The following is a 13,085-nucleotide window of genomic DNA, read 5'->3' as shown; positions in this document are numbered from 1 at the left end:
ATCTTCTGCACGACATATCATAGTGAAACTGGCAAAATACAAGGATAAAGAGAAAATTCTGAAAGCAGCTAGAGATAAACGTGCTGTAACATATAAAGGGAGACCTATAAGACTCGTGACTGATCTCTCCACTGAAACTTGGCAGGCCAGAAAGGAATGGCAGGAGATCTTCCATGTGATGAACAGAAAAAATATGCAGCCGAGAATCCTTCATCCAGCAAGTCTGTCATTTAGAATAGAAGGAGAGATAAAGGTCTTCCCAAACAAACAAAAACTGAAGGAATTCATCACCACTAAACCAGCCCTACAAGAGATCCTAAGGGGGATCCTGTGAGACAAAGTACCAGAGACATCGCTACAAGCATGAAACCTATGGACATCACAATGACGCTAAACCCATATCTTTCTATAATAACACTAAATGTAAATGGACTAAATGCGCCAACCAAAAGACATAGGGTATCAGAATGGATTAAAAAAACAAGACCCATCTATTTGCTGTCTACAAGAGACTCATTTTAGACCTGAGGACACCTTCAGATTGAGAGTGAGGGGATGGAGAACTATTTATCATGCCACTGGAAGTCAAAAGAAAGCTGAAGTAGCCATACTTATATCAGATAAACTAGACTTTAAAGGTTGTAACAAGAGATGAAGAAGGGCATTATATAATAATCACAGGGTCTATCCATCAGGAAGAGCTAACAATTATAAATGTCTATGCGCCGAATACAGGAGCCCCCAAATATATAAAACAATTACTCACAAACATAAGCAACCTTATTGATAAGAATGTGGTAATTGCAGGGGACTTTAACACTCCCCTTACAGAAATGGATAGATCATCTAGACACACAGTCAATAAAGAAACCAGGGCCCTGAATGATACATTGGATCAGACGGACTTGACAGATATATTTAGAACTCTGCACCCCAAAGCAACAGAATATACTTTCTTCTCGAGTGCACATGGAACATTCTCCAAGATAGATCACATACTGGGTCACAAAACAGCCCTTCATAAGTATACAAGAATTGAAATCATACCATGCATACTTTCAGACCACAATGCTATGAAGCTTGAAATCAACCACAGGAAAAAGTCCGGAAAACCTCCAAAAGCATGGAGGTTAAAGAACACCCTACTAAAGAATGAGAGGGTCAACCAGGCAATTAGAGAAGAAATTTAAAAATATATGGAAACAAAGATGAAAATACAACAATCCAAATGCTTTTGGATGCAGCGAAGGCAGTCCTGAGAGGAAAATACATTGCAATCCAGGCCTATCTCAAGAAACAAGAAAAATCCCAAATACAAAATCTAACAGCACACCTAAAGGAAATAGAAGCAGAACAGCAAAGACAGCCTAACTCCAGCAGAAGAGAAATAATAAAGATCAGAGCAGAAATAAACAATATAGAATCTAAAAAAAACTGTAGAGCAGATCAACGAAACCAAGAGTTGGTTTTTTGAAAAAATAAACAAAATTGATAAACCTCTAGCCAGGCTTCTCAAAAAGAAAAGGGAGATGACCCAAATAGATAAAATCATGAATGAAAATGGAATTATTACAACCAATCCCTCAGAGATACAAGCAATTATCAGGGAATACTATGAAAAATTATATGCCAACAAACTGGACAACCTGGAAGAAATGGACAAATTCCTAAACACCCACACGCTTCCAAAACTCAATCAGGAGGAAATAGAAAGCTTGAACAGACCCATAACAAGCGAAGAAATTGAATCAGTCATCAAAAATTTCCCAACAAATAAGAGTCCAGGACCAGATGGCTTCCCAGGGGAGTTCTACCAGACGTTTAAAGCAGAGATAATACTTATCCTTCTCAAGCTATTCCAAAAAATAGAAAGGGAAGGAAAACTTCCAGACTCATTCTATGAAGCCAGCATTACTTTGATTCCTAAACCAGACAGAGACCCAGTAAAAAAAGAGAACTACAGGCCAATATCCCTGATGAATATGGATGCAAAAATTCTCAATAAGATACTAGCAAATCGAATTCAACAGCATATAAAAAGAATTATTTACCATGATAAAGTGGGATTCATTCCTGGGATGCAGGGCTGGTTCAACATTCGCAAATCAATCAACGTGATACATCACATTAATAAAAGAAAAGATAAGAACCATATGATCCTGTCAATCGATGCAGAAAAGGCCTTTGACAAAATTCAGCAACATATCTTAATAAAAACCCTCGAGAAAGTCGGGATAGAAGGAACATACTTAAACATCATAAAAGCCATTTATGAAAAGCCCACAGCTAACATCATCCTCAATGGGGAAAAACTGAGAGTTTTTTTCCCTGAGATCAGGAACATGACATGGATGTCCACTCTCACCACTGTTGTTTAACATAGTGTTGGAAGTTCTAGCATCAGCAATCAGACAACAAAAGGAAATCAAAGGCATCAAAATTGGCAAAGATGAAGTTAAGCTTTCACTTTTTGCAGATGACATGATATTATACATGGAAAATCCGATAGACTCCAGCAGAAGTCTGCTAGAACTGATACATGAATTTAGCAAAGTTGCAGGATACAAAATCAATGCACAGAAATCAGTTGCATTCTTATACACTAAAAATGAAGCAACAGAAAGACAAATAAAGAAACTGATCCCATTCACAATTGCACCAAGAAGCATAAAATACCTAGGAATAAATCTAACCAAAGATGTAAAAGATCTGTATGCTGAAAACTATAGAAAGCTTATGAAGGAATTGAAGAAGATATAAAGAAATGGAAAAACATTCCGTGCTCATGGATTGGAAGAATAAACATTGTCAAAATGTCAATACTACCCAAAGCTATCTACACATTCAATGCAATCCTAATCAAAATTGCACCAGCATTCTTCTCGAAACTAGAACAAGCAATCCTAAAATTCATATGGAACCACCAAAGGCCCCGAATAGCCAAAGTAATTTTGAAGAAGAAGACCAAAGCAGGAGGCATCACAATCCCAGAAGTTAGCCTCTACTACAAAGCTGTCATCATCAAAACAGCATGGTATTGACACAAAAACAGACACATACACCAACGGGATAGAATAGAAACCCCAGAACTAGACCCACAAACGTATGGCCAACTCATCTTTGACAAAGCAGGAAAGAATATCCAATTTAAAAAAGACAGTCTCTTTAACAAGTGGTGCTGGGAGAACTGGACAGCAACATGCAGAAGGATGAAACTAGACCACTTTCTCACACCATTCACAAAAATAAACTCAAAATGGATAAAGGACCTGAATGTGAGACAGGAAACCATCAAAACCCTAGAGGAGAAAGCAGGAAAAGACCTCTCTGACCTCAGCCGTAGTAATTTCTTACTTGACACATCCCCAAAGGCAAGGGAATTAAAAGCAAAAATGAACTACTGGGACCTTATGAAGATAAAAAGCTTCTGCACAGCAAAGGAAACGACCAACAAAACTAAAAGGCGACCAACAGAATGGGAAAAGATATTTGCAAATGACATATCAGACAAAGGGCTAGTATCCAAAATCTATAAAGAGCTCACCAAACTCCACACCCAAAAAACAAATAACCCAGTGAAGAAATGGGCAGAAAACATGAATAGACACTTCTCTAAAGAAGACATCCAGATGGCCAACAGGCACATGAAAAGATGCTCAACGTCGCTCTTCATCAGGGAAATAAATACAAATCAAAACCACACTCAGATATCACCTCATGCCAGTCAGAGTGGCCAAAATGAACAAATCAGGAGACTATAGATGCTGACGAGGATGTGGAGAAATGGGAACCCTCTTGCACTGTTGGTGGGAATGCAAATTGGTGCAGCCACTCTGGAAAACAGTGTGGAGGTTCCTCAAAAAATTAAAAATAGACCTACCCTATGACCCAGCAATAGCACTGATAGGAATTTACTCAAGGGATACAGGAGTACTGATGCATAGGGGCACTTGTACCCCAATGTTTATAGCAGCACTCTCAACAATAGCCAAATTATGGAAAGAGCCTACATGTCCATCAACTGATGAATGGATAAAGAAATTGTGGTTTATATACACAATGGAGTACTACGTGGCAATGAGAAAGAATGAAATATGGCCCTTGGTAGCAACATGGATGGAACTGGAGAGTATGATGCTAAGTGAAATAAGCCATACAGAGAAAGACAGATACTGTATGTTTTCACTCTTATGTGGATCCTGAGAAACTTAACAGAAACCCATGGGGGAGGGGAAGGAAAAAAAAAAAAAGAGGTTAGAGTGGGAGAGAGCCAAAGCATAAGAGACTCTTAAAAACAGAACAAACTGAGGGTTGATGGGGGGTGGGAGGGAGGGGAGGGTGGGTGATGGGTATCGAGGAGGGCACCTTTTGGGATGAGCACTGGGTGTTGTATGGAAACCAATTTGACAATAAACTTCACATATTGAAAAATAAATAAATAAATAAATACATAAACAAACATTTAAAAAATTTAATGTTTCTCAAGACACTGGACATCAAGTAGTAAAGGAAACAGAATATAAATTAAGTGAACCCTAGAATTGTACCAATTTACACTCTGAAGAGAATTTCGAGACAATGGTGCAGGGCAGGGGAATCCAGTGTAGCCCAGTGGTTTTCCTTTGAAAAAGAGTTCTCTAATTTGAGCTGAGAGTTTGAAAAAAAATCAAAGGTGGTTAGAGTTGGCAGGGCAGGGCAGCAGAGATGAGAGAGCTGTATAGAGTTCTGAACATCTGCAGATTTCCCTCATCAAGTCTTCCACTAAGTACTAATCAGGAGAAGCATGTAAGAAAATTATCTGAGGCCAAAGAAAGAACTACCATAATCATTAGAGGTAACAATAGTCAGAGTTCACATAAGGCCAGATTAGCTCCTGTTCCCGCTGGATAGAGAACCCAGAAAGATTTTGCCTCAGTAAATGGGGCAAAATTATCTCTAGACTAAACACAGCTGTAATCCTGCCTAGCAAAGAAAAAACTGAAAGGATCAAACTTTTTCTAAGTAACTTAACTGCATCACAGAACAAAGCTCGACAATAGTTACTAGAATACGAAAATATCCAGCACCCAAGGAAATAGAATTAACAGTATCTGGCATGCAATCCAAAATTACTAGGAAGACAGAGAAGGAAAACATGACACACACGCACAAAAAAAGAGGGAAAAATCAATCAGTGTTTGAAACTGACCCAAAAATAACAGATGATGGAATTAGTAGACCAGTACATTAAAGCCATTATTTTATATTATTCCAGGTTATCACAAAGCTAGAGAAAATATTTAGCATATTTAAGCAAAAACATGAAAGATGTAAAAAAGACACAAACAGAACTTCAAGAGATGAAAACTACAAAGCCTGGGATAAAAAAAAATAGATTAGTGAGGTTAATATCAGATTAGAATGTAGAAGAAGAAATTAGTGAACTTGAAGACATCAATAGAAACCGTTCAAAATAAAATAAGAAAGAAAAAATTGAACAAAAATGAACAGTGCATCAATGAACTATTGGAGTCTCCCCAGAGTGGGGGAAAAGAGGGACATAAAAAATATTTGAAGAAATAAGGACCAAAATTTTCCAAATTTGATGGCAATTATAAAGGCACAGATTCTAGCAGTAGAATAAACGTCAATAAACTTCAAGCAGTAGAAACATAAAGAAAACTATACCACGGTACATCAAAATCAAATTGCTAAAAACTAATGACAGAGAGAAAATCTTAAAAGTAACCAGAGACAAAATACACTGCAAGCAGAGAAAGTTATGAATTTCAGCAGACTTCTTTTTGGACACAACAAAAGCCAGAAAATAGTAGAGCAATAATTTAAAGTACTGAATGGATTTAAAAACTGTCAACCTAGAATTCTATACCCAGCAAGACTATTTGCCAAAACAAAGGTAAAATAAAGACACTTTTTGACATACAAAAGCTGAAAACATTCATATCAGAAGACTCATGAATATAAGAAATGAAGCAAATGTCTCAGGTGGAAATCTGCATCTATGGAAAGAAATGAAGAACATTGGAAAGAATAATGGCTAAACGTAAAAGGCTCTTTTTGTTATTATTTAAATATCTTTAAAAGATAATGGACTGTTTACATTTGTTTAATAATAACAAGGTAATGTGTGATTTATAACGGGTAGAAAATTAAGATATGACAACAATCACATAAAGGCAGAGAGGGGAGAAATGGAGGTATACTGCTGTAAGATTCTTCTAGAATACCCAAAGTGGTAGAATATCTACCTTCAAGAATCTTAAAGGTAAACCGTGATAAGTAAGTTAAAGATGCTTTAGTAAAGTTACTATAAACCCTGCAGCAACCACTAACATCACACAACAAGAGTTATGGCTACTAAACCAACGAAGGAGATAAAAATTGAATCATAAACAAGACTCAATTAATCCAAAAGAAGGCAGAACAAGACCAAAAAAACTAAAACAAAGAACAGATGGGACAAATAGAAAACAAAGAGCAAGATGGTAGATTTAAACTACACTATATCAATAATCACATTAAAATGTAAATGGGCTAAATGCCCCAATTAAAAGTCAGAGATTGTCACAGACTGGATAAGAAAGCAAGACCCAACTATATGCCGCCTACAAGAAACCCACTTTGAACATAAACAAAGAAACCTATCCATCTGCTTTCTGTAATACACCCAAGCTGCTAAAGCTGCAGAAAAAAAAATTACACAAATGGGCATATTATTGCTGTTGTAAATTCTCAGGATCCGTCTTTTCCTTCTAACTCTCCATGGCAGATAGTTTGAGACTTTGTGCACTCAAGCCACCTGTGGGGCAACAATGCCTTTATAATCTAATTCACAGGAAAAATAAATGGGCCGCCTCACAGCCATTAGTGTATTTATCTCTACATCCATCCTTGCTTCCTTTTTACCAAATTCATAGAAATAATCCTTCAAGAGATAGGTTCTGAGGGCTCAGGACAGCAGATGGATGGTGGGTTTGCTTTCTCTCCGTTCCTGGGAGCTCCTTCTCATTGCCTCCATGTCTGACATCCTGTTCTCCCAGGTGCTTCATTAGGAAACATGAGCTTGTCAGACTATCTCCTAAGTAGCTCTCATATCCATCATCCCCCTGCCCACCACCACCAAAACGAGCACAACACTCTTCTAAGCACCTCTTGTCTGGCCTCGATGATGGCCTACAAATTCCTCTCTGGTGTTTGATCATGGCCCTTCCAATCCACTCCCTAAGCTTCATCCAGAGCATCTTCTAGAAAGCCAAAGTGATCCTATCACCCCCACCACCTCTGCTTAACTTCCCTGCCCACCCACTGCATTGTATTCGAGGTAAAGCTGTGGCTCTTCAATCCACCTCACGCGACCTCGCCACCTCATCCCCTGCAGCCTTTCTGGTCCTCTGGGCCACCGTCTTCTTTCACAACCTCCTACATCTCAGGTCAAAACGCTCGCACATGCTCTTCCCTCAGCCTTGAAAGCCACTCCCTCCTGTGACTCCTCTCCTGGGCCCAAACTTCAGCTTCAGCTTTGTTTTAAATGTTTCTCCCTCCATGGAGCCGGAGGGCTCAGACTACAAATTCGAGGGATTCAAGAAGCTTCATCCTAGTTTTCAAATCAACTTATATCTGACTCCAGCCCCCATCATGCCAGACCAGATAGAAATTAGATCTCAATCTTTCTTGTGGCTTTTATTCTACCCACCCCCCAAATTTTACAGAATCCCCAGTCTTAGTAGTCAAGATCCCCCCACCATTTGCCCAGTGACAACCAGGAAGACCTCATCCAATCCATGTGATCATCAGGCCATGTCCACCTCTCTGAACCATAGGACACAGCGGGCAGCCAGACGTCAAGGGTCACATCTCCAGGAGTATCACACAGCCAGCCCTTCTGGGGTCTTGCCACCACCTTGGTTTGCAACCACGGATGGCTGCATAGCCTTCTGCACCGAATCTCCAAGAATCTGCAGCTCTCTCTCCCCACCCAGTCTTGAGACATCGTTCCTCTGGGTGCTGGTTCTCCCAGTTCCTCTGCACCCCCCATCCCACCCCCAGGACACCCAGAACAAATCCCTTCAATTGGGAGGGTCTCACAGGCAACTTTTACTCTACTCCCACCCACAAGGATACCCCGTGGCCAGGGTTGGAGCACCTCAGTCCCTGCTTCCATGGGGAAAGAGAAAGAAACCGGAACTCCAACAGGAAGGAAACCCCAATTCAAAAGATATCCTGCCTCATTCCAGAAAGCCCTGCCCTGGCCCTGCAGACTAGATTGCTCCATCTCTCAGGACTCTGCCATCTCCTTCGTAACCCTCTGTGACCCTCTCTACCCATTCGATGTGTGCACTGCACACCAGACAGGAGCTCCAGGGCAAGCCACGTCATGCTTGACGAGACTGGTAGGATCAGTAGTAGATAAAGGAGTCGCTCCGCCCTTTGGAATACACAGGCAAGTCCTGTATACTTGGAGACAATGTTTTGGGACTTGACAAACTCTGAAACATTAAAACAAAAAAAACAAAAAAAACAAAAGAAACAAAACCCAAAACCCAAAACCAAAACCAAAACCAAAACCCCACAAATATTTGCCCTTACTGGAGAAACTGCTAGAAAGCCCTGCTTGCCTGCGCTAGAAGGAAAGGCATTGGTATTGATCTTGGTCCTGACAGAAGGGGAAAAAGGGAAAGCAGAGAGAAGTGTGCATGTTCTGAAGTAGAGAAGTTAAAACTCAGGCAATTAGCAGACAATGTGTCTGTTTTGACTCTGTTTCAGTTCCAGCTAATGGCATGTAAATGACGATGGTGATTCAGCATGTTTCAGCCCCGTGTCACACGCTCTGCGAGGAAATCTGAGCGTGCGGGGCCATCTGCACAGGCTGTCGTGTTCCACGTCCAAGATAACAACCTTAGCTTCGTCCTCCGCTGTCGTGATGAGAGGGCCCTGTGGTGGCTTTACAAAGAGGTAAATATCAGATTCTCTGATAGCCTCCCCGCAAAAGGTGGCATCGAATTCCCCTCATCTTGAGACTGTTTCTTACGAACGGGAGAAAGTGGAAGGGAAAGTGTGACTTCTGAGGTGAGGTCCTGAAAAGGCACTACAAGGTCCTCACCCCCTCCCTGACCACTCATCTTGGGGGAAGCCAGCTGCCCCAAGGAACACCTATTTGGAGAGCCCAGCAGGTAAGGAGCAGAGGCCTCCAACCAACAGCAGTGAGGGACTGCGTCCTCAGCCAACAATTTCCAGATTAAGTGGAAAAAGGATTTTCCAGCCCCAAATAAGGCTTCAGATGACTGCACCCCCGCCTACACCTCATGGGAGACACTGAGCTGGAAACGGTCACCTAAGCCTCCCCCAGATCCCTGACCCTCAGAAACTGTGTAAGATAATAAGTATTTGTTATTTTTAGCTTAGGTTTTTAAGGATAATTCAGTACCTCTGATGTAGGTTCCAATTTGGGTACCTAATAGAGGCTTCCAGAAAAATGTCTAACCTAGAAATGTAGGTTAGACCTATACCTAGGTCAGTGCTCTTAATTATCCTCTGGGTTCTGGAACCTTCTACTCAGGTGTTGTATCCCAAAGTGTGGCACAGAAACCATAGCTGGTTCATGAGGTGATTGTAGCTGGTGTAAAGATACACATTTATTTTTATAATGTTTCTGAATTTACTATGTATTAGTAAAGTACTGATTTTCCATTTTCATTGCTGATGGATTTCTTAGTGTCTGAGGGGCATCATGCACAGAAAGGAATACCCACTACTAATTGTAACTTAGGCAGTGGCCCAACTATTAATCTTAGGAATTTATTAGACAATTAGCATTCTTTTAGATATTAAACAACCAACATTGCCCTAAATATTTACAATTACTTACTACTAACAAATAAAAAATTATGGATTTAACAAAATGAATGTTCCTAATTAAAAACCTAGATTACAAACTTAACCCAGCACTTTTAGACAGTTAATTAAAATCTTGAATCTAACATATTAATTCCCTTTAATATTTGAAGACTTTTTTTTTAAATTTTTTAACGTTGATTTATTTTTGAGAGAGAGAGAGAGAGAGAGAGAGCGAGCATGGGCTGGGGAAGGGAAGAGAGAGAGGGAAACACAGAATCAAAAGCAGCCTCCAGGCTCCAAGCTATCAGCACAGAGCCCAACATGGACCTCAAACTCACAAACTGAGAGATCATGACCTGAGCCGAAGTTGGTCGCTTAACCAACTGAGCCACCCAGGGGCCCCTCAAAGATTCTTAAAATGCAAATCGTCACACAAGAAATGTAAAACTACACAACTGACAAATGCCCTTACAGCAAATGAGGTTATTACAATGATATTGATACTGTGGCTTTAATTTGTTTTCTTTGTTGATGCTTACTCTTATCCTTACACATTCCCAGCGTCACATGCTTTACGTTGTCCTAGGATTCTGATAACTCTATCAGTTCAATAACTGGTATTTTACACCTTTCTAGGATTCTAAAATGTGCCAGACCCCACAGTAAGAGAATATGGCTTTGATGCCACTGGGAGATGGCAGACATTGTGCTGGCGACCCATTGATTGTTGGTCAGTGCACGGTCATATGGGCCAAGTTCATTCAAACCTGAGCCACTGGTCATCAGAGTGAGTTTCTTTTTATTGCAAAGTAGCTGTACATGTTCTATCATGGAACGTTTCGCTTCCTGTCTTTCCTGACGATGTTGACTCTGAGACTCGAAGTCTTTTCCAGTGATGAACTGGTCTCTAGGTTTTGTATGTGGCATCTACTTATTGTGCAATAATTAAGATTTGTTAGTCTGGGCTCACCCCTAATTGGAAGCTCAGGGACATATGTCTTATTAGTATCTCGTTATAATTAACAGAGTTATCCAGAGGCTTCATTCCTTGAGAAAAAAGGGAGTAAGTCTGGGGTTCGCTTTTTCTTCTTTTAAGGACATTTGGCTAATTTATTATCTGGGAATGCATGTTTGGATATTCTTTAATTGGTTGCTACGTGGGATCACTAAAGCTGGCCTATGGCTACTTCACCTTCCACTTGCTCTCTTGTCCATGGCACGATTCCTTTTTACACTGGGCTTATTGTAGTGACTCACCAGTTTCAAGTCACTCCTTCCTGCTGGTCCACATCTATATCTGACAAATAAACACAGGCTCCCCAACAAAACAGGATATCCACAGAGACCACAGGTAACACTTTCCCTATTAAACACACCCTTTCTTGGAATAACTCCATTTTTTCACACTGTATATTACCTATCCTAATGCTTTTTATCCTTGCTCCAAAACATGCATGCCACCCTCAATTTAATCATTTTCTTTTCACTGGAGAAAGGTGTTAGAAACCAAAATCTGGGCCCCACGAGTGTGCAGGAGCCTGCCAATGTTGGAAGAAATGCTGTTTCTGTTGATGTGGTTGGGACATTTTCCCCAAAATAACTGCCTATGATATTTCTTAAATCCATGCATTCACATGATGATTCCAAATTTAGTGTTTTGTCATGTTACTTGATCTGTCTAATAACATATGATTCCATCAGTCACCGAGACTGTGGGGCATCCGGGTGGTTCAGTCGGTTAAGTGTCCCACTCAGCTTCAGCTTAGGTCAGGATCTCACGGTTTCGTGGGTACAGGCTCCACAAAGCCTGCTTGAAATTCTCTCTCTCCCTCTCCTTCCCCCACTCATGCTGTCTCTGTCTCTCAAAATAAATAAATAAACTTAAAAAAAAAAAAAAGACTTTGTCCCCAAGATTGATGTACTACAGGGTTATACGGCTTCCTATTAAAATATATTCAACATTGGGGCGCCTGGGTGGCGCAGTCGGTTAAGCGTCCGACTTCAGCCAGGTCACGATCTCGCGGTCCGGGAGTTCGAGCCCCGCGTCAGGCTCTGGGCTGATGGCTCGGAGCCTGGAGCCAGTTTCCGATTCTGTGTCTCCCTCTCTCTCTGCCCCTCCCCCGTTCATGCTCTGTCTCTCTCTGTCCCAAAAATAAATTTAAAAAAAAAACTTAAAAAATAAAAAATAAAAAAAATAAAATAAAATAAAATATATTCAACATTAAAAACTGAGGCAGTTAAAAAAAATACATTGTAAATAATATCACCGGGATGAGACAAACACCCTGAGTGTCGATTGTGAATGAGTGAAGCTCTGAAGTTGTCCACTGGTCTGTCCGCGTGTGAGTTCCCCACCCCAGCACGGTGGATTAGGCTTGTGCGCCTGCCCCAGAGAAGCATCACAGATCAGGAGCTTTCAAACAACAGAAATATGTATTGTCTCAGTTCTGTGAGCTAGAAGTACAAAAATCAAGGTATTGGCAGGGCCACACTTCCTATGAAACCTGTAAGGAAGGATCTTCCCTGCCTCCTTGGCTTGCAATTCTAGCATTCCAAGATCTGTGTCTGACACCACATGGCCATCTTCTCTAGCGTGTCTGTGTGCCTCTCTCTTCTTATAAAGATACTACTCATATTAGAGTAAGGCTCGATCTTGTACCAGTATGACTTCATCTTAACCCATTACATCTTCAGTGGCCCCTATTTCCAAGTAAGGTCACATTCACAGGTCCTAGGGGTTATGACTTCAACATATCATTCAAGGGACACAGGTCAACCCATAGCAAAAGGCCTAGCTGGAAGCATACCTCAGATATCTCCTGAGGAACATTCTAGCCTGGCCTTTCACTCAAGGTGACCAAGAGCAGAGGCTAGGACTTAGAGGCTGGAGACAGTGGTGCCCCAAATATAGAGGGCACATGGCCCCATGTGGGCCCAGGGCTCACCAAACAGACCTCAAACTTGCTCCTTATGGTCAACAGTGCACAATCTCAACCAGAAGGGTGGTTGGTTGATCAGAATTAAAGTTGGCAGTGGAGAGGTAGTTTGGAAGAAAGGAGAATGATCTTATTGATGACTTAAAGTTTCTTAAACTGTAAGTAAATTGAGGAGATTGGGCTAATTCCGTTTTCCAATTTTGTTCCAGGGAGTAATCTTGGGCCCCTGTACAGAAAGGTGAACAGCATGACCCGCAACAGCTCTGCTTTTGTTTCTTTTACCATTTGTACAACTGCCTACTCTGTGCCCAAATC

This window comes from Prionailurus viverrinus, chromosome D3 (genome assembly GCF_022837055.1).
Source record: "Prionailurus viverrinus isolate Anna chromosome D3, UM_Priviv_1.0, whole genome shotgun sequence".
Classification (NCBI taxonomy): domain Eukaryota; kingdom Metazoa; phylum Chordata; class Mammalia; order Carnivora; family Felidae; genus Prionailurus; species Prionailurus viverrinus.
Note: the sequence above shows the minus strand (reverse complement) of the source record.